General features: G+C 39.4%; 1 long non-coding RNA gene across 1 annotated transcript; it reads left to right on the forward strand.

The window, feature by feature from the left end:
* The first annotated feature begins 373 nt into the window (after positions 1-373).
* On the forward strand, positions 374-14,264 carry LOC116457934 (uncharacterized). Its single transcript, XR_004245158.1, has 3 exons — positions 374-510; positions 3,049-3,124; positions 13,843-14,264. It is a non-coding gene; the product is annotated as an uncharacterized LOC116457934 (long non-coding RNA).
* Positions 14,265-25,225: the final 10,961 nt, after the last annotated feature.

The raw sequence follows: 25,225 nt of genomic DNA on the forward strand, positions 1-25,225 counted from the left end.
CTTTTTTTTTTTTTTTTTTTTTCCCCTCTCGCTCCTCGGCTGCCTCTGGAATTTTTTTTTCACTTGCCCTCTCCAGCTCCCACTAGTGATTGGAGACTGAGAGCCAAGTACTTAGCGGAGGGATTACACTTCTCAACGCACTTGGAGCAGCCCCAGCGCCGCCGCCTGTGTGCGGAGTGCGGAGCCGACTTGGGGAGCGGCGGGGTGCGGGCCGAAGGCAGTCCGGGTAGAGGGGTGCGCTTTCCAAGCCCCGTCCACTGCTCAGAGCATCCCCAAGATTTCCATCGTGGGTCCTGTCCTGGTTATGTTTAAGAAGGTTTCCAGAAAACCTCCTGGTTTGAGGAACAAAGATTCGTGGAATTATTGTACCTTGAGAGCTGGAAAGGGCTCGCAGAGATGATATAATGTGGATTCCAACTTTTCAGGGCCATAGACACCTTTCAGAAATTGATAAAACGTTGACATATCTCGTAAAAAATGAACACATTAAAATTATGCCTGCAGTTTGAGGTGGGGGTTTTAAGAATCTTGAAATATATATAGTTGAGCGTCCAAGGGAAATATTTCCCTTCTACATATTTTTTGAAACCGTTAAACGAAAACTAACAACAACCAAATTAAAAATAAAAAAATAAAACCCAAAAGAGAAAACCCATTCCATTTGTATTTGATGACAGTTTACAGTTAGTCGTGTTTCTTTTGGAAAAGCATGTAACGGCTTATACTTTGTGGTCTCCTTGCTAAGTCTTTAAGTGTTGAAACACTTTCTAAGTGGGTAAATACAAAGTAAGCTAGTTCACAGTCAGAAGATTTGGGGAGAACAGTTAACCTCTTTAAAATCAGCCATTTTGCCAACTCTATTTCCCAGGGAGGTATCTCGTGACTTTCAAATACTCTTTTCCTTTCAATACCTTTCAGCTTCTCACTCTCCAGCATTACTTATTTTCTCCTTCTGTAAAATTTTTTTCTTCCAAAATATTGACAAACCGTCTCTGGTCACCACCAAGTGTGCGATCTAAGTCTTTTTTTTTTTTTTTTTAACACTTTTTCACCCTGAAGTAACTTTCTTCCAATTTTCTTCATATCTATTTCTATACTCAATTCTTAGCCTACTATTTTCTATCAACTCCTCCTTTTTCTTAAATTGTTTCTATTAAATCTTTTTTAAACATTAAACGTAATCTTTTTGCACTTATCAATAAAAAAATTCATTTGTGTATGAATTTATTTTATGCAGCTTGCACTTAAAGCAGGCGGTGCCCCCAGGGTTTATTAAGTGTATGAAAATGTGGTCATGTTTTTTCTATAAAAGCAATGTTAGAGTCTCCACAAAGGTCTTTTTGCCCCATGATATATCTGCATTGTGATTTCTAATGCCAAACTGGAAGAAGAAAGGTATCCGAAAGAAAATTTCCAAAACAGGTGAAATTAGTCATTGGCATCATCTGACCTTCCTTATTCAACCAAAACAGGTGAAATTAGTCATTGGCATCATCTGACCTTCCTTATTCAACCACTGTTCCAGTCCCCCAGTGCCGGTACTCATCCTCTTGCCTCAAGAATTCCAAGATAGAATCCATTCATTCTACTCTCATCCCAATTCTTCTCTGATACCCTCATTCCCACCCCTTCCCCTTTTCCACCTCCTTTCTTTCAAAACAATAAAGCATATGACTACCTAAATTACCTTCTACCTGGTCCTCAATCTAATTTTTCATCATCTCCCTCCTCATATTAACTAAGTGTTTTGGGGGGCGAAGGGGGCTTGAAGACACTGAAATTATGACTTCTACACCATTAAAATAAAAGACAAAGCAAGGAATTATGAGCTATCACGTAATTAACTAAAAATAATAAATTATCAAAAATGAAATGAGTTTAGAAATATGAGTTTTAAATATTGAAAATAAGATACCAAATTATAATTCATTACAGAGCTTATGATTGTATACATAGAAAAGCTTAGAGAATTTACTGGAAATTCATAGAACTAAAAATGTAATGTATTGATCATTGTCAATATCTCATCAACATTAAGTAAGTTTAAAGAGGAAAGAAACCTGATTGAATCTATCCTTTCTACTGTGTGAATTACTGATAATTTGTATTTGACAGCTGTATAATCTCCCTTAGAATTGGAGCACTCATAAACTGCAGTGAAATAAAGCAGACATTATGCAAAATGTTTTGGAGCTAGTGGTATTGTCACCTGTATCTTTTCAGAAGTTGCACTAAGGATTATCTTTCCTTGGCTTAACTCCTCCATTCAGCAAATATCCTTCAGAGAATCTGCTGGGTATAAGATACTGATTCAGGGAATACAGGCATCTCTGGATAGAGAAGACACAGGTTCCACTTCAATCAACTTACAGACACGGAGATAGATTTTTTTAAATACCTTGTTTAAATATATTTTTTAAAATTCCAAATCAGAGAACAAAGGAAATTCCTGTAGGTCTTTGGGATGAAAAAAAAAGCACTCCAGGTGGGAGAAAATGGGGTACAGGGGAGACTGTGTTTGAGGTGGGCCTTAGATGGTAGCATTTCTGTAAGCAGGAATGGGGAGCCTTGGAAAGAAGCTATTCAACAATCAACATTTTTGAGTGCCTATGACAAACCAAGTCCTGGTATTTGAGATGCAAACTCTGTCCATTCCTTCTTGAAACTCATAATACAGAAGAAACAAGATACTTAAAAAAATATAGAACTTTCTATGAGAAGTACATTAATGCATGAACACACAATTATTGGAGCATAGAAAAATGAACTATTCTGCCTAGAAATGTCAGGAAAACCTTCATAGAGTAGTCACATTTCATAAGGGTCCTGAAGGATCTTTAGAGATCAAAGCGGGGCTAGAAAGAGAATAAACATTCTAAGCAAGGAGAACACTATGAAAAAGCATGGCGTGTTTAGAGAACAGCTGGTATCTCAGTGCTGCTATCCAAGTGATGAGGAGAAGGTGCAGCAGATGACTCTCTTAGGCTAAGCAGAGTTCAGAAATGACCTTCTCAAACATACTAATGAAATTGATTTTTTCCTTATTAGGTAATGGAGAAGCACTGGAGATTTGTAAGCCAGGGAGTCAAATGGTGGACTGGGATTTTCAGGAGATCATTTAGAGGTACCTGGAGAGGGAAAAATGAAAGCACAAAACTAATTAAGAGTCTGTCATTGAAAGAAGGAAAACTTGAACCAAGACAATGGTGTAACTACCAAGATTACCAGCAGACTCGAAAAACACTTCAGATATTGGTAACTGTAGCCTGGGATTTTGGTGCTTTTAAAGGCCATAGGAGCCAGATGTGGTGGCACATGCATGTAGTCACAGATACTCAGAGGCAGAGGTGGGAGGATCCCTTGAGTTCAAGACCAGCTCGAGCAACATAGTGAGACCCCCACACGCCCACACCATCTCTAAATAAATAAATAAGTAAATAGAGACCACTATGGGGAGAAGAATAGAAAGGAGGAGCTTCATTGGGTACATGACAAATTTTAGCAAAAGCAAGATTTTTTTCCCCTCTGCTTCTACATGAGGAAACAAGGGCAGTGTATATGAGGACTCTCAAACACTTGCAGGCATATTTCCCATTAAGAAAGACATTTGCCCAGGCCCACTGGAATTGAACTATTTGGGGAATTTATACGTAGAGAAATAGGACAGACCTGGGGACACAGCTTGCTTCTGTGCTATCAGCCTCCCCTTCTCCTTCCTCTTCTTGGATATCCTCACTCCTACCACTTTCCTTTTCTACCCCCCTCTTCTCTCAGAACTGTAAAGGATTTGACCACCATTAAGATTTTGTCATAAATCAAGGCATACAATGCTAAATAACATTCTAGAACATGTGCTTTTAAACTATTTCTCTCTAATTGTGGAATAAAAGTCTGCCTCTTTTGAGGTATGGTATTTTAGGAATCAGGTGAAGGAAATATTTTTCAGTGTAAGAAAGAGATCTTTTTCTTGCTCCTCTGTTCCTACTGCTGTGGTTGTCTTATTGTCCACTGCTACATGTTGACTCTACATATACAAAATAAGTGGTTAAGCCTCTCAACAAACGGAGTATTTAAATTTTTGCTTGTTAATATAATAACTTGGTGAAATGTGTGCCTTCCATAATAAAAGCCACATTTATGGCGTGGTTACCATGATACAGGCACACTACTAAGTAGCTCACATTTATTATCAACCTGAGGCCTCATAATAAGGTATTATTTTATTTCCATTTTACAAATGAGGAAAGCAAGGCACAGAGAAGTTAGATAACATTCCCAAGGCCATGCTAGAAATTGGAAGAGGCAGGATTTAAACATGAATTGTCTGGCTGCAGCATCTCAGTCTTAACCAGTGCACTAAACTGCTTCTATAGCACTGAGAATGTTTTTTGGTTTTTGTTTTTTGAGCTGGAGTCTCACTCTGTTGCCCAGACTGGAGTGCAGTGGTGTGATCTCGGCTCATTGCAATCTTTGCCTCCCAAGTTTCAAGCGATCCTCCTGCCTCAGCCTCCCAAGTAGCTGGGATTACAGGTGTGCACTACCACACCCAGTTCATTTTTGTATTTCAAGTAGAGACAAAGTTTCACCACTTTTGGCCAGGCTGGGCTCGAACTCCTCACCTCAGGCCATCTGCCCACCTCAGCCTCCCAAAGTGCTGGGATTACAGGCATGAGCCACTGCACCCAGCCGAGAATTTTCTAAGTAGACATTGAACAGACACTATACAAAAATACGTGAAGATCTTGAATCTAAGATAATGTGTGAGTTTGATCTTAGAACATATGGAAAAGCAGGGTACTTGAGTCCTCTATATTTCATTAAACGCATTTTTGAAGTTCTGAAAGCTAGCCGCTGGGGGAAGAAGCTGGTGATAGCAGAGACCTGGGAAGCAATGAGGTCTGTGGCTTTTAAAACTCCCCTCTCTGGGTCAGTGCTTAATCACCTTGCCTAGGCCTTTTGCCAAGTTGTAAGCTTCTTTAGGATCTTTTCCCTGTCTTTTACTACTCTCCCCAGTTTTGCTAGCTAGAAATGGGTGCTTTTAGCTCAAAAGCGGATTTTTGCATATTGTGCTGTGGATTGTATCATAAGGTAGCAAGACTTCCCTCACAGAAGCATTTAGCAAAGGTAGAGATGGGATATTGTGGAAGGAGTTCGTGCCTACAAGGGGTTGAGGGACAGACTCTAAAATTCTCTAAGACTCCTTTCTACTTTATGATTCTGTATGTAACATATTATGAATAATTTTAATATTAACACAAATATCAATACAAATATAATTTTATATAATTTATATAAATACTGTCATGTGAATATGGATATTAATTCACATTAATATATATTAATTATTGTGAATTATTTAATATGAATTAATATATTTCTTGTTTGTTTGAGACAGAGCCTCACTCTGTCACCCAGGCTGGAGTGCAGTGGCAAGATATCAGCTCGCCGCAACCTCCACCTCCTGGGTTCAAGCAATTCTTGTACCTCAGTCTCTGAAGTAGCTGGAATTACAGGTGTGTGCCACCACGCCTGGATAATTTTTGCATCTTTAGTAGAGACGGAGTTTGATCATGTTGGCCAGGCTGGTCTCAAACTACTGACCTCAAGTGATCCACTCACCTTGGCCTCCCAAAGTGCTGGGATTACATGGGTGAGTCACTGCACCCAGCCTGAATTAATATATTTCTAAATATATTAATATATTTTCTGATTCTGGTATATGTCAGTGATAACCTCACAATTAAAATACACATCAAATTACTCTCATATCTACTATATTTTCTGCTGATCGTTTTATTTGGTTTTATATAAAACAACTGTGATTATATATGGGAAGAAATAACACAGAAATTCTAGTTCTGAAGCAATTTAATTTTGTCTAATATGTAAATTAAAGAAAAATAGAACTCCTCAATTGAAACAGAAACAATCCATAAACTATGAAAACCTCTGAAGTAGCTAAGCTACTGGTTCTGTTTTTAAAAAGAAAAAAATATCTTTGGTAGGCCAAGATGGGAGGATTCCTGGAGGCCAGGAGTTTGAGACCAGCCTGGGCAACATAGGGAGATCCCATCTCTAAAAAAAAATCTTAAAAATAGTTGGGTGTGGTGGCACATGCTTGTAGTCCTAGCTACTCAGGAGGCTGAGGAAGGAGGACTGATTGACACCAGGAGTTTGAGGCTGCACTGAGCAATGATCAATCCACTGCCTGGGCAACAGAACAAGACCTGTCTCACTTAAAAAACAAAAAGCAAAAAAAGAAGCCTGGGCACAGTGGCTCACGCCTGTAATCCCAGCACTTCGGGAGGCCGAGACGGGCAGATCATGAGGTCAGGAGATCAAGACCATCCTGGCTAACACAGTGAAACTCCATCTCTACTAAACAAATTACAAAAAATTAGCCTGGCGGGGTGGCAGATGCCTGTCGTCCCAGCTACTTGGGAGGCTGAGGCAGGAGAATGGCCTGAATCCAGGAGGCGGAGCTTGCAGTGAGCTGAGATGGTGCCAGTGCACTCCAGCCTGGGTGACAGAGCGAGACTCCGTCTCAAAAAAGAAAAAAGAAAAAAAAAAACTGAAGTAGAAATGTTAAAATGATTTTACTTTTTTTTGCTGTCAACATTGTTCCAACTTTTCTTAATAAAAGCAGATATCATACCCACATGTTTATATGCTGCCAAATTATGCAGGGCTTGATAATAAATTAATCTCTTTGAAGTCACATTTGAATACAATGTCATATTAACATTGTTTTTTGAATTTTCAAACATTTCTAAAGCTAGAGCATCTTTTATTCTGAACCATCCTAATCCACACACCTACATGATTCCTAAAACTAGAAAATGAGGAAAAAATTCTTAACAAAACTTATAAAAATAATTCCTACATCTGTTTCTTTAGAGTCTCATGTTCCTGATGACTTTTTCCTTCTAAAATGATTTGCCAACCTTGGAACTTTTCAGTGTTTTCCCTGACTCACAGTATATTTACAGTGTATGCCTCAGGAAGAAATATACAGCAACTATTTCCTTCTGTACTAGAAAAAAAAACAGAAAAGTTAGGTAACAAAAACAGATGAAGAGCAATTTTCTGATTAAACTACCTGAAAAGGATGAGTTTCCTAAAAACTTATTAACTAAAAATCTATTCTTTCCATCACTCTCTTAAATTGATAGAATTATTTAAGGCTAGTAGAGAAAAGAAATTTAAATTCTATTCCATAATTTTAGAGACTGTGCCTTATTTAAATTCATAAAGCTTTTAACATGTGTTAATGTCAGAAATAATATTGAATATTACCACATTAACTATAAGAAGACATCATAGGAATTCCTTTTTGATATTCCTAATTATAAGACTAATGTCTGCATTGAAATATAGACTGTGAAGATATTCATGGAAAGCTATACAGATTTCCGTCCTACAAAACCACGAAGACAATGATGTCCAGGACATACTGCAGGATGAAGCCCCAGCCTCTTTGGCAATATTCAAGGAAACTTGGAAGTTTCATGCTACTTTTAATGGAAAGGAAAATGACAGAATCAAAGTCAAAGGAGGAAAGACAAAAAAGAGAGAAAACGAGTCCTCTAAGTAACAACAACAACAGAAATAGGAATGAAGGAAAAAAAGATCAAAGAGGAAATCACATTCTAAAATACATCTTTTCTTTCTGGTGGCAGAATTTTGTTTTAACACACAAGGTCAAACTTGTGATTTTGTTAAGTAGCACTATTCATTAACACGAGCTAGATATTTACATAGTAAGTCAGAATAACATGAAGTATTGAAGATCTGATTGTAACTCTCCTGCTTAAAAACTGTAAAAGTTCTCATTTGCCTACAGAATAAACCCATAACATTCTGGAAGGAACTTCAGAGCCCATACTGATCTGGTCTCAGCATTTTTTTTTTCCAGACATGTCTTCTCCCAAATATTCTAGCTCCACAGACTGCTTGCCAACTATTTTTACACCTCCCACCATTTCTCCTGGCTGTTATACTGTCTGGCCCTTTTCATCATCTGGCCTTCACCTTCTAGACCCTTTCATCATCTGGCCTTCATCTTCTAGACCCTAGTCAAGTGTCTTTTCACTCATAAAATATTTCTTTCTCTAGGAATATTGTTAACTGTTTCTCACACTTCTACATTATCACTCTCATGTATTTTATACCTTTACATATTCTTTTTCTTTTATTTCTTGTTTTTTTTTTGAGACTGTGTCTCGCTCTTGTCGCCCAGGCTGGAGTGCAGTGGCACGATCTCAGCTCACTGCAACCTCTGCCTCCCAGGTTCAAACTATTCTCCTGCCTCAGCCTCCTGAGTAGCTGGGATTACAGGCGCCCACCACCACACCTGGCTAATTTTTGTACTTTAAGTAGAAACAGGGTTTCACCGTGTTGGCCAGGCTGGTCTTGAACTCCTGACCTCAGGTGATCCGCCTGCCTTGGCCTCCCAAAGTGCTAGGATTACAGGAGTGAGCCACCGAGCCTGGCCTCTTAGCATATTCTTAACACACGGTAGTGTTCCTGGCATATAATAGGTGCTCCACATATCTTGGCTATTGAATGACAACAGAACCTCACAGTTGAGTTGAAAAACCGTGAAGCTGAATCTTAGAATATCTATAGACTCCCAACTGTATTGGCCACCCCAAAAAAGGTCTTTTGAAACAAAGATTAGCATCCTATAAATGGGCTGTGTAGGCAGCAAGTATATGGTGTTTTGTTTCCAGTTTATAAATATTTTAAATTAATTTTTTTAAACACAGGAATAAAAACCTACACAAGTTTATTTACTGCAAGGCTAGGGCAAGCAGTAGAGTAGTGCAAAATGGCACCAGTGTGACCTGAGTAGAAATTTGAATGAGGTGTGAGATGGGAAGGGCCCAGATGATGGAAGTCTAGTTAATCATGGGAGTTGCTATCTGGGGGCGAGGTGGGCATGATGGTAAAATTTCTTTATTCCTGGCAGAGGAATTCAAAGACTATCATCTTCAACAGGTGGAAAACAGTCATCAAATCATCATCATATTGCTGGCCGGGCATGGTGGCTCACACCTGTAATCCCAGAACTTTGGGAGGCCGAGGCAGATGGATCACTTGAGGTCAGGAGTTCAAGACTGTCTAGCCAACATGGTGAAAATACAAAAACTAACCGGGTGTGGTTGCGTGCACCTGTAGTCCCAGCTAATTGGGAGGCTGAGGCAGGAGAATCACTTGACCTGGGAGGTAGAGGTGCAGTGAGCCAAGATCGCCGCCACTGCACTCCAGCCTGGGCAACAGAGCAAACCTCTCAAACAAACAAAAAAATCCACTGCTGAGCATGTGTGAGCATTCTTACATTCCGAGCATTCTTACCTGAACAGAGAGTATCCCAAGATGTTGCTTGATGCAAATGAAAGCTCCTTGAGTACAGAAACACAGAATTAGTAATCTGGCACCTAGCGTATATTACAGATTTCATAAACGTATGAAGACTGGATGAATAACATGACAATGTACATCAATTTCTGGCATTACTGTTTCACCCACCAAATGCTATTATAGCAGAATAAGGACGGAATTGATTCTTCTTACACACACACCGTCCCATTACCGACCAAATAAAATTTGGAGTGAACCGAAATAACAAGAACAATAATAATACGGTTAAAAGAATGGCCATTATTTGTTCATTGCTTACTATGTGCCAGGTACTGTAGCACTTACTTCGTTATCTCATTTAATCATGGATATTATTAATACGATCATTTTACAGATGAAGAAAATGAAGTTTTGATAAACTAAGTAACTTTCCAAGGTCTCAGAGCAGTATGTGATTGAGTGGATACTTAAAGCCAGGATTTTTAGGATGTATGTCTTACATTCTTAACTAGAACACCCCCTTAGACTTTCTGAATATAGACACACACATATCTATAGTTTAAAGTGCAAGCTAATCCATGGATGGACTGAGGTGCTTCTAAATGGATCAATCATTTTGTTCTTTTTCCTGTTAGTGATAGATAGATCTAGAACTATGGACTTACCTTCAAACATTGTGCTATTGTGAAACAAAAGAGATAAACCATTAATGCTTGAAGATATTTTATGTTTCATTGCCTTACAGTTGCTTCACTGATTTTACCTGCAGACATGATGTCACACACAGATCATAAAATGCTAATGACAAAGCTATCATGCAGGTATCATAGAGGACTTTTAATATCATCTGATGTTAAAGATACAATTTTTATGCTAGGTAGAAATTCCAACATTAAGAAGAAGTGAGGAAACACAACTTGGCCTCTCTCTTTCCTTCTGTTGAAGGTTTAAAGCATTGAAATTATACTGAATTGTTTCATGCTAAATTACTCTGTTTTATCTTACACACACACACACACACACACACACACACACACATATATATATATTTTTTGAGACAGAGTCTCGCTGTCGCCCAGGCTGGAGTGCAGTGGCACAATCTTGGCTCACTGCAACCTCCACCTCCCAAGTTCAAGCAATTCTCCTGCCTCAACTTCCCAAGTAGCTGGGAAAACAGGCGCGCACCACCGTGCCCAGCTAATTTTTTGTATTTTTAGTAGAGATGGGATTTCACCATGCTGGCCAGGCTGGTCTCAAACTTCTGACCTCAAGTGATCCACCTGCCTCAGCCTCCCAAGGTGCTGGGATTACAGGCACGAGCCACCACGCCCAGCCATTTATTTTTTAACTTTTATTTTAAATTCAAGGGTACAGTACAGGTTTGTTACATAGGTAAACTTGTGTTATGGGGGGTTTGTTGTACGGATTATTCCATCACCCAGGTATTAAGCCCAGTACCCATCAGTTATTTTTCCTGCACCTCTCCCTCCTCCCACCTTCCACCTTCCAAAAGGTCCCAGTGTGTGTTGTTCCTCTCTCCGTGTCCCTTTCTCCTCTACTAGTTGCCAAACTTCTTCAGGTTGGGACTATATCTTTGCATGTTTGTGTCTAGCATTTAGCACACTCTGTAGCACATTTACCAGCATTACATACATGCTCAGTGAATAGACAGATCATACTATCTATATTGAGAACACATAGGTCAGAATTAAAGAACAAATAAAAAACCACACTGATACTTTAATATGAATTCTCAAATAGAAATACATAAGCCTTCTCACCTCCAGTATTAACCTTGCAAGAGAGAATTCTCAAAGCCGACAAGAAGCCTGGTGCCTAGTGACAATAGTCTACTGTGCACATGATACAGAAACTAGAGACAGTGTTTTGAATGGTGCTAATAAGCCAAGGACACTGAACAAGCGTGATGAACTTTCTCTGGACGGTGACAAATCCACTTGGAGAAAAGCTACTTTTGCCTTTGAACACTCATTAATAAAGTTGCTGCCTTATTCTGCCCTAGTTACGGTGCTTTTTTTGAAGAGAAAGCAATCAAACAAAAAGTTTATGACAATGAGGGCATATTTTTTAAATAGAAAAATAATAATTGTATATTTTTATGGTGTACAACATGATGTTTTGCTATGGGTATACATTGTGGAATAATTAAATCAAACTAATTAGCATATGCATTACCTCACATCCTTCTCTTATTTTTGTGGTGAGAATAATAACAATCTATTTTAGTAGTAATTTTTTTTTTTTTGAGACAGAGTTTCACTCTGTCATCAGGCTGGAGTGCAGTGGCACGATCTCGGCTCACTGCAACCTCAGCCTCCCGGGTTCAAGGGATTCTCCTGCCTCAGCCTCCCGAGTAGTTGGGACTACAGGCACGTGCCACCATGCCCAGCTAATTTTTGTATTTTTAGTAGAGACGGGGTTTCACCATATTGGCCAAGATGGTCTCGATCTCCTGACCTCGTGATCCGCCCGCCTTAGCCTCCCAAAGTGTTGGGATTATAGGCGTGAGCCACCGCGCCCGGTCTCTAGTCGCAATTTTTAAAGATACAATACATTGTTATTAACTATGGTCACCATATTGTACAATAGATATCTTGAAATAATTTATTCTAATTGAAATTTTGTATGCATCAACAAACATTTATCCAATCCCCCCACCTGCCAGTCTTTGGTAACCACCATTTTACTCTTTGACATACCAATTTCATATCCTTTAGACATTATCCATAAGTGGGATTGCTGGATTTTATGGTATATTTTTAATTTTTTGTGAAACCCCCATGGTGTTTTTCATAATAGCTATATTAATTTACATTCTTACCAACAAGCCTTACCTCTCCACATCCCTGCCAACAACACTTACCTTTTGTACTCTCAATCATAGCCATTCTAACAGGCACGAGGTGATATCTCATTGTGATTTTAACTTGCATTTCCCTGACAATAGTGATGGCAAGAATTTTTTCATAAACCTGTTGGCCATTTGTATATCTTCTTTTAAAAAAGCATCTATCCAGGTCCTTTGCCCATTTTTAAATTGGGTTATTTGTTTTCTTATAATTGAGATGAATTCCTTATGTGTTTTGGATATTATCTCTTATTAGATGGTAAGCTCTCTGTTGGATGTATGATCTCTGAATATTTTCTCCTCTTCCATGGGTTGTCTCTTCACCCTATTGATTGTTGACTTTGCCGTGCAGAAGCTTTTTACTCTGATATAATTTCATTCATCTGTTTTTATTTTACCTGGCTTTTAAAAGAGTTATATCCAAAGAATCATTGCCCAGACCTGTGTCATGTAGCTTCTCTCCTGTGTTTTCTTCTCTTTGTTTTACAGTCTCAGATCTTAGATTTAAGTCTTAGGTCTTAGATTTTGAGTTAATGTTTTTAATATGGTGTGAGATGAGGGTGTAATTTCATTCTTCTGTATGTGGATATTCAGTTTTCTGAGCACCATTCACTGAAGAGACTTCCCTTTCCCCATTGTGTGTTCTTGGCATCTTTGTCAAAAATCAATTGACCGTAAATGCATGGATTTATTTCTGGGTGAGGGATTTTAATGACTTTCAAATCATTTGACAGAACATCTCACATGAATTATTACTACATCTGCAACTCATCATAACCTTAAAATTACTGATATTCCTAATTTCTACATTTAGCAACTTGAAAATTTTGTACTTGGTATACACAGCATTTGTGAAGGCAAATCGATATGCATATAATATACATAAAATTAGTATAGAGATAACCAAGGTAATAACCTCAATATTATGTTTGTGGCAACTGTTGCTGTTTTAGTGATCTTCATGCTCCAGGATGACTTCCCCATGGGAGTATAGTAGAAAAGTGGGCATATATAGCCCTCAGGGAGGGGGCAACGTTTGGAATCCAATTACCTACATGCTTTACTGTCTGTTACAACACAAAGACATAAACCTATTCTATTTTACTACTTACCTTTTCAGTTAATTTGTAATAGTTTGAAAGCATTATTTCAGCATACCCATGGAAAAATAGACTTCTGATTTGAAGATTCCTATGTTTTACTGTGATTTAAAAATGAGCAGCCTTACTTAAAAAGAATAGTCTTTCTATGTAACCATGACCAAGCTAGATTGTATACGACCATATTCCACATATATTATATATGTTTTGATACCATATATGTCATATAGATCTTGATACAGTAGCAACAAGAAAGCCTTGATACCAAGATTTTCATTTGTTTCAAACTAACAGCCAGGAAATTATTTAGGTTCTGGCTCTAATTAATTTATATAACATAGACCGAGGCTATGTCAATGTATTATTGGTTTGGAAATGAAAGAAGACTCAGACAGTTAAATTCCCCATACCCTAGCTATGTAGTTCTGTAAGCACAGGGAATTCATTAAGCAGCAATTCATAGTACTTTTTCTTAATGTTTTATTTGTTTTTCTTTTTGTTTTCTTGTAGAGCAAGATCTCACCAAATCCTTTAGTCGTGGTCTATTTCATTGCACTCATATGGGTGTTACTGCGAAGGTGAAGAACTAATGACTGCAGCAGGAAAAACAATTGGATGTGTCATGAATTATGGCCCTGCTTATACTTCTACTTCAACCATAATCATTTGTTTAAACAAAAAGTTCTGCATTTGAATTGTCACAATTGTGTGTGCGTTATAAACATCTCACATTCCATCCAGGCTCAGCCAATACTTGCCTTTGTTAACACTCATAATCAAGAAATAAAATCTCATACTGACCAAAAATTATCCTTCATAAGAGAATATAAACAGAAGTCTGATTCATAAACTTACTAATTAACACCTCTACTCTCATTTATTATCTAACATTTTTGTTTCATCTTAAATAAAACTTTATGACATGCTAATAATTTATTTAAAATTTTATCTTTCAAAGGCTTATCTTCTCTTAATGTTCGACTTAGGTTTCTTTATACTATTGATTTTGCCTTTAGAAAATTTTCATATCTCAGCCAGGCAATGTGGCTCACACCTGTAATCCCAACATTTTGGGAGGCTGAAGCGGGAGAATCACTTGAGGTCCGGAGTTTGAGACCAGCCCAGCCAACATGGTGAAACCTCATCTCTACTAAAAATCCAAAAATTAGCTGGGTGTGGTGGAAGGCACCTGTAGTCCCAGCTACTTGGGAGGCTGAGATAGGAGAATCGCTTGAACCTGGGAGGCAGAAGTTGCAGTGAGCCGAGATCAGGCCACTGCACTCCAGCCTGGGTAACAAAGCAAGACTCCATCTGAAAAAATAAATAAATAAAATAAATATCCCTCTCCTATAGCATACAAATATAGGCACTAAGTATACATTGCATATCTTTTCTTAGATCAGATTCTAGTTCATGTAATTTCCTCCTCCTTTTTTTTTTTCTCATAGAGGGATTTATAAGATTTAGGATTCGCTTTTGTATACAGCATATTCTTTCACTTTGGTTTTCCTATGGAAACCAGCGTATTTTCATAGAAAACATATTAGCTACTCTACCCTCCTACGTACTACATCTGGATTGCAGCCTTCTTCTGAATGAGCACTGTAATTACTACACTCCCTGGACTACATCAGAACTCGTGAACAAGCAGAACTGCAACATGCAACTCTCTCAGTAATCAGTAATCAAGTTCAACAGGATAATCAGCAACAACCAGCACAGGAAGGCAGAGTGTTTCTCTCACTCTCTAATAGCAATAACGTATTCATGTTTTTATTGTTGGGGAACTTCAAATCATTTTAAGAAGTCACAGTTTTACTGTGGTGTCAATAAAACCAGAAAGACAACCAAGAATTTTATGGTATAAATTTGTTTTACTAACTGTGCCTGAAAAGATGAACAGAAAAGAGTGATTAATGAGCCTAATGGTCTAAGTGGAAGAATACTCAATTCCAAGTTAATTCTCACTCAAGGTTTTTGTCTATCTAACTTACCAGGCAGAGAAGATACACAATTAATAATCTGAATTTTCAGCTTTTTTCCTATTATTTTTGGACTCATTAATTCAACAAATATTAAACAGGTTGATATTATGCTGGAATGCTGAGAATGCATTAGGCAAGACAAAAATCTCTGTTTCAATTGAGTGTAAATCCAAAGAGGGAGTTAGATAAAGCAGTTACTAGTGTGGTTGTTTATTCATGATTTATTAGCTACTGTGCTAAGTGTCAGGTATACAGCAGTGAGCAAGACAGACAGGCCTCTGCCCTGGTAGGAGGTGTGTAGTAAGTCCTAAGAAAGCAGCAAGCATTAGATCTTGTCACACAGAGGGTATTTAAAATCGTCTTTAGGGGACAGGGATGTTCTAAATACAGTGACAGCTTATCTGAGACCCAAAAGGCAAATGACACATGGCCATTTAATGGATGAGGAAACGAAGAGTTTTCTGGCATGGGACTAGCAGATGCCCAAAAGTCAGAGGAGCATCTCTTTGGTCAGGTCCCTAGAGGTAGCCCTGTGTGGCTGAAGTAAAGGATGTGCAACAGGATGCTGTGAAAGCAGAGATAAGCAGTTTACCAGACCATGAAGGACATAATAAAGTGGACCTTAATGGAATCTGAGCCAGGCTGCCTAGGTTCAAATCCTGGTTCAGAAACAAACTCTGTCTTGACGACTTTAGGTATGGCAAATCATTCTATTGTCAACCTAGTTAATCTGAGAACCACATTTCACATTCTTTTCTCACAGATAGTTCTCTGTTAGCATGGCCAACTAGATAACTTTTACAAGATTTAGGAGGTAGAACTGAAGCAGCAGCCAATACCCTCTAAAAATCATCATGATTGGATGTAGTGATGGATAGACACAGAGGTCCCTATAGGGGCTTTTCCTCACTCTCTTCCACTTCACGTCCAGCTCTTCTTCTCTACTCTGGCTCCTCTGACTAGGAGCAGCCCTAGGACCATCAATGAATACTTGACCACAAACCCACAGAGGCAAAATCTTCCCACAGACTTATCTGCCAGCAGCTTCACAGTCCCACTCAGGTGGCTGGATGTGCTTGGTTTTTTATGTTGACTGGCTGGGAACCACTCAGATCTTCCAATTCTTCCTTTCAGATCTTCCTTCCCAAGCATCTCATAATGTTATATATACACATTCTATAATACATCCCTTATCTTATAACACACAGTGGATGTGTTTCTCTGATATATGGAACAAGTTGCTCTCTATGCCTGTTTCTTTATCTTAAAAGAGGATGATAATAATTACAATAGTATCTGCTTTATGGGGTTGTCTTGAGAAAATAATGTATGCTCACAAAATGATAGCTATTTTGAAGAGTTCATTCTTTGCCTTAAGGTGGATGGGGAGTCAATAAAAGATTTTTGATACGTGACATGACTGGATTTTTGTTTCAGGACAACCAATCTGAGTGAGATGTGGAATACAGATTTGAGGTTGGTGAAAGTAGAGACAGAGACACATTCTGTCACAGTAATCAGAATTTTTAATCTTGGTAGCTTTCACTGAGGTAGTGGCCCTGGGATTGGAGATCAGGGGACAGATTCGAGAATCTTTGAGAAACTAGAAATGACAGAGCTTGGTAAATTAAGTATGGGGAATGGAGGAAAAAGAGACATGAAGGATTATTTTCAGGCTTCTAATTTAAGAAAGTGGATGGATCATGGTACAATTTTCTGAAACAGTAAAAATGGAAACAGAACTTGTTTGGTGAGAAAGTGATTAAACTGGCCTGGCGCGGTGTCTCACACCTGTAATCCCAGCACTTTGGGAGGCCAAAGTGGGCAGACACGAGGTCGGGAGATTGAGACAATCCTGGCTAACACTCTGAAACCCTATCTCTACTAAAAATACAAAAAATTAGCCAGGCGTGGTGGTGTACGCCTGTAGTCCCAGCTGCTCGGGAGGCTGAGGCAGGAGAATGGCGTGAACCTGGGAGGCGGAGCTTGCAGTGAGCAGAGATCATGCCGCTGCACTCCAGCCTGAGCGCCAGAGCGAGACTCTGTCTCAAAAAAAAAAAAAAAAAAAAAAAGAAGAAAGTGATGAAACTTAGTTTTAGATATGATGAGTCCAGGGTATCCATGAGACATCTAATTGGAGATGATAAAGAGGAAGTTACGTGTACTAAACAGTTGAGTCTGGAGATGAGGCATGAAATGTTCCCCTATCTCTTAATCCATTTTACTTATAAATTAAATATATTTTCAACAAGAAAAAGGAATCAGCTGGGTGCGGTGGCTCATGCCTGTAATCCCAACACTTTCGGAGGCCAAGGTGGGTGGATCACCTGAGGTCAGGAGTTTGAGACCAGCCTGGCCAACATAGTGAAACCCCATCTCTACTAAAAACACAAAAATTAGCTGGGCGTGGTGGCTCATGCCTGTAATCCCAGCTACTCAGGAGGCTGAGGCAGGAGAATCACTTGAACCTCAGAGGCAGATGTTGCAGTGAGCTGAGATCGTGCCATTGCACTCCAGACTCCAGCCTGGGCAACAAACAACAGCAAAACTCCATCTCAAAAAAAAAAAAAAAAAAAAAGGCAAGGAATTGAACGTGAATTCATAATTACTCAAATTATGTGGAGATTGGCACTCAACAAATGTAGCATATACATTATTTTCAAGTACCCAGAGAACACTGACAACATGCTGCTGTGTAATGCAAATATTAATGTGTTTCAAAGAACTGGCATCATACAGCCTATGATGAGTTTGAACACCGTCTCTCAAATATCCCCAGCATTTTCTTGGTGAAAAAAGGGGGGAAACTTTTAGCTTCTCTAGAAAGATTATGTATATCCCAGATTGACTATCCTCCTGAAGGAAATCCTTGCTCTTTGAGCAGAAAAATGACAGGCTTTGCCTAATATACAGGATATTCACATGTATGAGAGATAGCAAAGTGGCTGGACACAGGAGAATTGTCACATCTTTTTGGAAAGAGTCAGGCACAGCCTAAAAAGATTAAATCTCTGAAAGAATCCTAGACCAGGTAATCCAGCAGCCATCATGCATAGCTATAATTCTGTCTTAGTCCATTTTGTGTTGCTACAAAAGAATACCTGAGATTCATTAATTTGTTTTTTTTTAAATAAGGTTTATTTAGCTCACAATTCTGTAAGCTGGGAAGTTCAAGAGCATAGCACCACATTTGGCTGGCTTCTGGTGAGGGCCATGTGCTGGTCAAAACATGGTGAAAGGCTGGGTATGGTGGCTTACATCTGTAATCCCAGCACTTTGGGAGGCCGGGGTGGGCACGAGGTCAAGAGATACAGACCATCCTGGTCAACATGGTGAAAACCTGTCTCTACTAAAAATACAAAAATTAGCTTGGTGCGGTAATCCCAGCTACTCAGGAGGCTGAGGCAGGAGAATCGCTTGAATCTGGGAGGCAGAGGTTGCAGCAAGCCAAGATCACACCATTGCACTCCAGCCCAGGCATCAAGAGTGAAATTCTGTCTCAAAAAAAAAAAAAAAGAAACGTATGGTCTAGTTGGTGAGACCTGAGTTGCACATATGACCTCAGAATAATTAATGATATCTTCAAGAAAATGGGAACAAAAGTATATATTTGACTACCTAAAAATTAAGTGTCCATACACTGAAATGTGTATTTTAAAGATATCCAAACTAAAAGACAAGATTTATTGGCCAGGCATGGTGGCTCATGCCTGTAACCCCAGCACTTTGGGAGGCTGAGGCGGGCAGATCGAGACCATCCTGGCTAACACAGTGAAACTCCGTCTCTACTAAAAATACAAAAAATTAGCCGGGCATGGTGGCTGGTGCCTGTAGTCCCAGCTGCTCGGGAGGCTGAGAATGGCGTGAACCCAGGAGGCGGAGCTTGCAGTGGGCCGAGATCGCGCCACTGCACTCCAGCCTGGGTGACAGAGTGAGACTCCATCTCAAAAAAAAAAAAAAAAACAAAGAAAAAAAAACATTTATGAGCAAGTTTATTATTACAGTGTTGTTCATTACAATGCTGCAGATGGCCAAAATAATCATCAGGAGAATAGAAAAGGTACAGTTAGATAATAGAATCATATGCTGCTGTTAAAATGACAATAATAAATTATTTGAAATGATGTACAGTATGCATATTACATAATGTTATGAGAAAAAATGTTTTCCACATTTTATCTGCTATTAAATTCAAGAAATACGAGAAAGACCAGAAGAAATGTCTAACATATAAACTGTTACTGTGTCTGAATAAAAGATATATGTGCTGAGTTTTCCTGTTTATGCCTTTCGAAGTTTACTCAGAAAATCATGAAAAATTTAACCAAAAAACGATGTTAACAAAAATTCTCGTAACAATTTAAAATCTAAAATGTATTGCTATGTAAGTGCACAGGTGACAGAAGGGCTGGGGTTATTGCTACGGAGTAACAGCAACTTGGGGAACACAGGCAGTACTACTGCAAATGAGTGGTGGCTGTTACCCTCTGCCTTCTTGGGAAACACTTGGAAGTGTAGAGTGGTCACTGAAGGATCGCCAAGATTGATACCATAAAGTTACTGGAAGATATTCAGGGCCAAATTCAAGAGGTGCATGAAAAGTGGTCACAAAAGGAATGCATATGCAAAATTATAGGACTTAGGGTTAATGAGCTCTTAGGTATCAATTCAGAGAACATCATCATGTTTATTTTTTAAAGGCATGTATTATGAGAAAGCAATTCAAAAATGAAGAAATACAGTTGGCCACTAGGCATATGAAAAGAGAACATTCTCACTTAGTAATCAAATTAAGATGAGATATTTTACCTGCCATATAACTTTTTTTTTTTTTTGAGACGGAGTCTCGCTCTGTCGCCCAGGCTGGAGTGCAGTGGCACGATCTCGGCTCACTGCAAGCTCCGCCTCCCGGGTTCACGCCATTCTCCTGCCTCAGCCTCCTGAGTAGCTGGGACTACGGGCTCCCCCCGCCCCCCCGCCCCACGTCCGGCTAATTATTTTTGTATTTTTAGTAGAGATGGGGTTTCACCATGTTGGCCAGAATGGTCTCGATCTCCTGACCTCGTGATCCGCCCGCCTCAGCCTCCCAAAGTGCTGGGATTACAGGCGTGAGCCACCGCACCCGGCCGCCTGCCATACAACTTTTAATAATATTAATTGCTAACATACATTCAGTGTCTACTGTGTGCCAGTCTTTTCCTAAAAGTTTTAGATGTGTTGACTTGTTTGTTTAACCCTCCCAACAATCCTAATAGGTGGGTTCTATCTCTTTGCAGATGAGAAAACTGAGGTATAGGGACAGAGCTCATCAGTGTGAGGTGCAGATGGAACCCAGGCAGTGCAGTCCCCAAACCAGCTTTTTTTTTCGGGGGCGGGTCTCACTCTGTCACCCAGGCTGGAGTGCAGTGGTACAACATCAGCTCACTGCAACTTCTGCCATCAGGGCTCCAGCGATCCTTCTGCCTCAGCCTCCCAAGTAGGTGGGACCACAGGAGTGCACCAACAGGCCCAGCTAATTTTTGTATTTTTGTAGAGACAGGGTTTCGCCATGTTGGCCAGGCTGGTCTCGAACTACTGGGCTCAAGGGATCCACCTACCTTGGCCTCCCAAAGTGCTGGGATTATAGGCATGAGCCACCACGCCTGGCCCCAAAACCAACTCTCACCTACCACACCATACAACCTCTTCAATAAAAATATATATACTGAATATGTAATTATAAACAATAAATAAGATAACACACATACATCCTAATTATCCAGTAATAATGCTATGAATATCCAACATTGTTGAGGGCATGAAGACAGCAGCATCATAAAAACAGATTGATATATAAATTTGTACAAACTTTTGGGAGAATATTTCGGTGATCCATATGAATAACCTTGAAAATGTTCATGCCTTCTTAGTCCAGCAATTCTATTTCTACTAATATTATATGTTATAGTTATGAATATTACATTGTCAATTTCTAGTAATAATCATAGAAAATAATTACACATACCCAAACATTTACATGCAATGATCACAATTATCATATACCTACAATTATCTCTTCAGTTGGGTGAAGGAAGCAGGGCCAAGGTAATGTCGACTGTTTGAAAGTCTGTTTCAGGCCGGGCACGGTGGCTCACGCCTGTAATCCCAGCACTTTGGGAGGCTGAGGTGGGCAGATCATGAGGTCAGGAGATGGAGACCATCCTAGCTAACACAGTGAAACCCCGTCTCTACTAAAAATACAAAAAAATTAGCCGGGCATGGTGGCGGGCATCTGTAGTCCCAGCTACTCTGGAGGTTGAAGCAGGAGAATGGCGTGAACCCGGGAGACTGAGGTTGCGGTGAGCTGAGATCACGACACTGCACTCCAGCCTGGGCGGCAGAACGAGACTCTGGTTCCATCTGATCTAGGTGAATTCCTTCCTTATCATCATGGAAAACAAAAATAAAGTTTATTCTGTAGAGGGGGCAAAAACACAGGGTCTCTGGACTGGGGGCACAGCACATTTGGTGTCAGGGACTAAAGTGAAGGTTCGTGTTCCGAATGCCAGGACTCCAGCCTCCTTCTCCCACCTAGGTTTCTAATGCTGGCCCTGCAGTCTATACCCTCTGGGCAGAACATTGAAAGAACCCAGTGGCCCTGGCAATTTACTCAACCTCAGAAACCTTCCTTGTTCCAGCCTTAAAATGGAAGTAATTATAAATATGCAGAGAGTTTTGGTGAGCACCAAATAAGGTTATATGACTATTAGCATAGTGCTTGCAATGTGAAGTAATTAATAGAATAAGTTATTTTTAAAATTTGCTATAATTATTGTCATAATGAAGTGAAATTTAATAATGCTCTATTTGCATATTTATATTTGCATCTCCTACTCAAGTCTAAGCTTCACAAAGTAAGGCGTGTGTACTGTTTGGTATTTTATCCTCAATGTTTTGGATAGCATCTGACATTAGTAGGAGTGCAATAGGTATTTGTTTACAATAGAATGAGTGAATGCTTATCTGATGATTAAAAATCCATGGGGCCAGTATCAGGTAGTTGAAAGAGAAACGAACTAGAACACCGGAGTCCTAAATTCTAGATCTGGTTCTGCTAGATAACCTTGAACTAATCACCACAACCTCACTGGACCTTAGTTTTGTTTTCTTTTAACTGTACTTGTTAATAGACTGAGATTGCTAAAGCCTCTCCCAGCAATAACCTGTTGTCTACATTGGGAAGAGCTGCCTCTGTGGTCTTCAGTGTGCCTAATAGCTATTCTTGAAGTAACACGCAACAGCTTCTTTTGTTCACGTCAGTTAGTAAGCAGGTATTAATTGAATGTTACCACTGTAATAAGGCTGGGAAAACAAAGATTAAAAACTTATAGTTCTGTTGCTTAAAAACAAATAAAACAGCTGGGTGCAGTGGCTCACACCTGTAAGCCCAGCACTTTGGGAGGCCGAGGTGGGCAGATCACAAGATCAGGAGTTCGAGACCAGCCTGGCCAACATAGTAAAACCCTGTCTCTACTAAAAATACAAAAATTAGCTGAGTGTGGTGGTGGGCACCTGTAATCCCAGCTACTCAGGAGGCTGAGGCAGGAGAATTGCTTGAATCAGGGAGGCGGAGGAGGATGCAGTGAACCGAGATCGCACCACTGCACTCCAGCCTGGGGGACAGAGTGAGACTCCGTCTCAGGAAAAACAAAAAAAAACAAAAAAAAACATGAGCAATGCCAAAAAACCAGGAATTCAGTAAAACATGATACATCTTTTTTCACCCTATATAATGTTAACAAAATTATATCTATAACCCTATTACTATAAATATTTTTAAAACCCAATATATCCTATTATCTTCTCTTTGTTAGCATGACACCAAAAACCAGAAGGAATTTATGCTCTAGAAAACAAAAGTAAGTTGCTCTTGAACGACACTTTCAAGATTTATTCTCACAGTTGATTCTTTTGACTGGATATTAATTTGTATTTCCAAACTGAATGACATGACTTTCAGTGATGTTATTCATAACCATAACACATATGAAGTTAATTTTTAGGGCTTGACAATTTAAGAAAATAAACATACAAATTTATTCTACTCTCAACCTTCAGAAAATAAAAAAGTAATAGCATCTGAAGAATTCTTATTCCAGATTCTTATCATTCATGTGGAATTTCTGCGTGTGTGAACATGGCTGATTGAGATTACTGTATGTGCCTATTTGGAACTGTAAAGCAATATGCTATTTCCTGTCCATTGTGTTTTATGGATATGGTCAATATGACAGCACTATTGAGGTTCAATTTCCTAGAAAATTTAGTAAGTCATGTTTAAAATTAAAATTAAAACTTAAAGTAGTCTCAGAATAACAGAAGCAGCAGAGAGGAAACAGTAAATCAATTAAAGATACACTGAGCCCAAGTTGTTATATTATCTTGGTTGAACCAGAAACTTAATCTTTCTGCAATGGCTGACCTAATTGTACCAGTAGATTCCCTTTCTAGTGATAGAAAACTCTTCCCAGCATCCCATGTGGTGAAATGTATCATGGGGAGCTTCTTTTTCATTACTCTAAGAGTTGAAACTATTTTTAAATTAGCTTCATTGAAGAATAATTTACATATAATAAAATGTACCCATTGAAGTGCATAATGCAATCAGTTTTGACAAATGCACATAGTAGTTTAACCACCACCACAATCTTGCAATAGAACATTTCTAGGAACTACCTTTAAAAAATATCCATTATCTATTCTTTCATTTATTTCGTAAATGTTTAGAGCATCTATTTTGCAAGAACATAGGCAATCTATGAATACCAGGCATGAATGAAGCATCTAAACTCTGGTCTCAACTGCTCATACATGTCAAAGCACTTAGAAAGCCCTGCTGGGGGAGGGATGATGGGAACCCTTCCGGAACCAGGGCCAGAAGATCAGTCTAGACTAGATAATTCCAGAGATCCATCCAAGAGGAAACTACAAGGAAATTTGCATTTATCAGGTGCCTACTTTGTGGCAAGCACCCTACACACGTTGAGTTCTTATAATAAAATATTTTATGTAAGGAGAACAAGGCACTGCAAAAAAATAGTTAAAGGCTAAGGCTGTGAAAATGACTTGTGGGTTCCAATCCCCAACTCTGCCACTTACTGGCTTTGAAATCTTGGGCAAAGTATTAAACATCTTTGGTTTTTTGTTGTTTGTTTGTTTGTTTTTGCAACATATTCTTGCTCTGTTGCCCAGGCTGGAGTGTAGTGGCATGATCTCAGCTCACTGCAACCTCCACCTGCTGGGTTCGAACCATTCTCCTGCCTCAGTCTCCCAAGTAGCTGAGACTACAGGTGCGCACCACCACACCCGTCTAATGTTTGTATTTTTAGTAGAGATGGAGTTTCACCATGTTGGCCAGGCTGGTCTCGAACTCCTAGCCTCAAGCAATCTACCCACCTCAGCCTCCCAAACTGCTGGGATTACAGGCGTGAGCCACTATGCCCGGCCTCTAATATCTTTGTGCCCAGTTTCCTCATGTGAAACGTAATAATACTTCCCTCATAGGATTAGTACAGGTAAATGAGCTTGTACCTGTGAAGCACTGAGAAAAGCACCCAGTACCCAGTATATAGTAAGAACTCCATAAATGTTCATGACCATTGTTAATGAGTTCTTACGCTAGACCAGTGTCTAGCATCACACAGCTAGCAAGTTTCAGACTGTAATATGAACACGTGTGTGAGACTCCAAAGCTCATGCTTTTTCCACATCTTGGTTGAATTAGAAAGTGGCAATGATAAGCGGGCAGGAGGGACATGAGTCTGTTCATCTTTCCTTCTTCCTTGAAATCCTATTCTCTCATCCCCTCCCCCAGTACCTCTAAAATTCCTAATTGTAGTGATGCTGTGGGGTACACCCAGATCACCATC

Source organism: Hylobates moloch, unplaced genomic scaffold (genome assembly GCF_009828535.3).
Source record: "Hylobates moloch isolate HMO894 unplaced genomic scaffold, HMol_V3 SCAFFOLD_2, whole genome shotgun sequence".
NCBI classification, from domain to species: Eukaryota; Metazoa; Chordata; class Mammalia; order Primates; family Hylobatidae; genus Hylobates; species Hylobates moloch.